Source organism: Humulus lupulus, chromosome 7 (assembly GCF_963169125.1).
Source record: "Humulus lupulus chromosome 7, drHumLupu1.1, whole genome shotgun sequence".
In the NCBI taxonomy this organism is placed as follows: Eukaryota; Viridiplantae; Streptophyta; class Magnoliopsida; order Rosales; family Cannabaceae; genus Humulus; species Humulus lupulus.
The window spans coordinates 45036211-45040373 of NC_084799.1; the positions used below are offsets into that span (position 1 = coordinate 45036211).

The following is a 4163-nucleotide window of genomic DNA, read 5'->3' on the forward strand; positions in this document are numbered from 1 at the left end:
AGGCTATCAATTCAGGTAAAAATTTAACTTTTGATTGTTGAATTCTTTTGAAATAATGTTAGAACTTAGAGCTTGCATGAGAATGGTTTCTAAGGCTGATTTTGGGTGTTTCATGAGAGTAAGGAATTGTTTATAGGCTAGATATGATGTTTAGGCTATAAGGATGGGAATTCTGGGCTTAAATATGTGTTTGGTTGCTGATTTGGGGTATGAATTTGAGGTTAGGCTCGAGAAAAACGTTGGAAAGGAAGGATTTTCTAGGTTTGGGGGCTCGGGCCATGACCTTATTGTAACGACCTCCTTTCTTAACATACATATATATAGTGTAAAAACAAAGTTTAACCTGAATATAACAATACTGAAATTCTGAATTTACAAAAACTTTATTAAACAATACATAACTAATGTTCATAACCTCAAACCATACAATACTCACAACTAAATAAAAACTTTATCTTACATACAAATCTTAATACTTTTATAAATAATTTTCGTGGCGTTACTACACCTTAACGTAGAAATGAAGATGTATCCAACCGATAAATTGAAAAGCTTTATGTAAATTACAACGTTCATGAAATACTTTTAAAGCTTTAAGTAAATTATAAAGTTCACAAAATACTTTTAATGAAATATAATTATAAAATCAAGTTTCTCGTTTATTTATAAAATAGCATAGCAGAACTCCACTCCCTTCAGGTCAGCCCCATATGTACAGTCATGTTGGCTCCACGTATACTCATCAACAATTTATATTTGGGGCCTCTTACCTACAATACAAAAAATTATCTGATGAGCTAAGGCTCAGTAAGTAGAATAAATACCTCATATGTATTAAAATAAACGTGCAACATGCTATGTATTTTCTTTTTTTCTTTCACTTTCCTTTCTTTTGGGCCCTAGAGGATGCTGCTGCCGGCATTACATAGGGAATCACATTTCAACCTGAACATAAACATAATAATAGGGAATTTCTCCCTCATAAACATTCATTATATAGGGACGTACATCTCCCTCCTTACATTTTTGGGACGTAGGTCTCCCAAGCAGCACCTCTACTTTAACGCTTTCAATAACTTGTTTGTGAACATTAAGCGTGCTTATGCATAATAAATATAACATTCTTGAAAATAACTTATGCATAAGAACATGGCAGGATAACATATAAAGCATATAAATGCACATAAGACACATAAAAGACTTGTATTGTAGATGAGGATTCTACTTACCTTGCGTCTTGATAAAACAACCGAAATTGTTAGCTTCCTGATAAAAACACAAACTATTAACTTACATAAAATCTACATTATGAAATGTTAGCTTAATATTGTTATTATCCCATTTTTCCTATTTTAGTGCTTATTTTATGTCCAGGCATATGGTCATACTATAATTGTCCATGACAAGGTCCTGATCTAAAAGTCATGGTCATGGTCATACTGAAAAGTCGAAGTCATAATACTTGTCCATAATAATAGGGAATAAGGTCATAAGAGTCCATAATAATAGTCCAAAGTATGACCATAGCCTATATAAGTTTAGTATTATGAGGATACATAAAAAAAATAGTTCATATTTCAATTTTAGCATTGTAAAATATGACGACATGGTAAAGAAATCTATATATAAATTTTGGTATTATAATTGCATAGTAAAATAATCTATATATAAATTTCGGCATTATAATGGCATGATAAAATAATCTATATATAAATTTTGACATTATAAAGACATAGTAAAATAATCTATATATAAATAATAGTTAAATAACTTAACTAAAAGGCTCGGGAAGGAGCTTACCCAAAAAGGTCTTCGTAGGCTAGCGTTACAAACAGAACTTCGCCTAGATTTTAGAGATTTAAAACTTTAAAAGAGTGTTAAGAAGAGTTTTAGGCAGAGTGAGAGAAAGAAAGATTTTTCGTAATTCAAAAATGAATTATGAAAGGCTCTATTTATAGGAAAACATTGGGTCACTATGCTGCATAGTAAAATAATAAAATATTAAAAATATCAAGCATAGTAAAATAATAAAATATTCAAAATATCAAGCATAGTAATTTGCTTAGGTCATCACTATATCACTACTGCATCAACATGTGGGACCCATGGGGTGGACCCCGCTGTGGGACCCATGTGGACCCTACTGTGGGACCCTTGCGGATCCCAATGTGGGACCCACTATGAATAGTACCCTGTGAATAGTAAAAATGAAAATTTCCCAATCTTCTTATATTACTTAGTTTAACATTTTTTACTCTCAAACTTTTCTGAAAATGTTTCTCTATCACCCATAAATTAATTATTCCTACCTGTTGGTTACTTCAACAACTTAGAATTGTTAAAATCCCATAATAGAAAACAACTTTATCCCCAACAGTCAGGATCACTATTCACCAACGGTCATAAACGACTAGTTTTTGTCCTATAAATATTTGTTCCTTCAACCATTTACTTGCATAACTTCTTCATCTCTTAACCTTCTAGATAAAATTTATCATCAAATCATGAATTTCTCTTTATTTTTCATAACTTTAGTGATTGTTTGCTTGTATTTAGCATCATTCTATGGGTATTATACTAATGAAATGCCCATGAATGTTATAGTTGCATATTCATTAGTTATTCTTCCACTTTACTTAATAGCTCTAGCATTCGGTTAGCATTGTAATGCACTCAAAAGTATGAATAAAAATATCTTCTCTTATTTTTCATAATTGTTGTAATGTATTTGTAAAAAGAAATGGGAGTTACACCTATTCTTCAGGCGCCACGACCCACGTGCTTGAAGAGGCTGGGGTGCCTCTGTTTCGCCAGGCGCGCCGTGACCCGGGGGTGCAAGTCACGGCCCGTGCCCTCCAGCAGGGAGGGCTTGGCCTCTGGGTGGGTCACGACCCTTAGGGGTAAGTTGCGGCCCTAAATGGAAAATAAAGGGCAACCAAGGTTTTAGGGTCGGGGAGGCTGAGGGATTCAAACCTAAGCGCTCGGGACAAATTCTACTACCCGGTTTAGTAGAATTCGAGGTCCTGGAGGCTAGTATTTGTTTCCAAAACATTTATTTGAATTAGAGATTGATAATTATCCATGGATATTTGTGACTAGGATTATCGTTAAGGCTCAGGACTGAGGATCGTGCTCGGGACCGCTCTTTATTTGTCGTTCGGGATGCGAGGTAAGAAAACTGCACCCATGTGGTTGTGAAAGGGACTGAGTTTCCCTGTAATTGAACATATGTATTTTGTGATTATATGGTTGTTATGCGTTATATGAAAGTACGACCTAAGGGTGTCGGGGCTGATGATAAGCGTACTGAACGCAGCTTGGCCTAAGCAAGCCAAGATCAGCTAGATAAATAGAGGATTCGACCTAAGGGCACCAACACCTGAACATTTGTATTACTGATTGAGATGTATGCTTGAAAATACATGTTTATTGTTGTTTAGCTTAATGCTTGTACTCTGCTGGATAATTGAATTAATTGGATTAAAGTTGATTGAATTCTACTGCTGCTATATGTGTTTGTTGTTTATGGTTTTCTTGCTGAGCCTTGGCTCACAGGTGCTACGTGGTGCTGGTAAAGGCAAAGAGAAACTGGACCAACCATGAGTTGGAGAGCTTTGGGGGCAGAGTGTACATCATCAGCTACTCGACCGCCATGACCGAGGGAAAGTTACAGGAATAGAGCTCTAAATTGTATTTTTCCATTAGACTGGCTTTTGTTGTATCGACTTTTGAGAGTTGTATTTACCACATAAACCCTGTTTTGGGGATCCCATGTATTAAACATTTGTTTTAATGAAAATTAACCGTTTACGATCAAAATCTTTTAACCTTAATCTGTTAGTGACTTTAGAATCACATTTATGTTCAAACGATTTGATTAACAAGTCTTGCACTATTTTAAAATACACAGTGCAACGATCTTGGTAATCCAAGGTGTTACAAATTGGTATCAGAGCAGTCTTGGTTTAAGGGTTCCTAAAGACTGGCTGGGTATGTACACTCGCCGCTAAACACAAGCTCGACTCAGGGTTTGGCCCTTGACTGCTAAATGTTTTATTTGCATGTTTAATAGGGAGCATGAGCTATACTGATAGTGCCTAACCCTTGACTGCTATATAATTATGATGAGGCATGCTTATTATCATTGCTACTGTATGTGAATA

General features: G+C 35.0%; 1 long non-coding RNA gene across 1 annotated transcript; it reads right to left on the reverse strand.

Annotated features, from left to right (window-relative positions):
- Positions 1 to 328: 328 nt before the first annotated feature.
- On the reverse strand, positions 329 to 1898 carry LOC133789565 (uncharacterized). Its single transcript, XR_009873614.1, has 3 exons — positions 1801 to 1898; positions 1230 to 1266; positions 329 to 770 (listed from the first exon to the last, which is right to left on the reverse strand). It is a non-coding gene; the product is annotated as an uncharacterized LOC133789565 (long non-coding RNA).
- Between the last annotated feature and the right edge of the window lie 2265 nt (positions 1899 to 4163).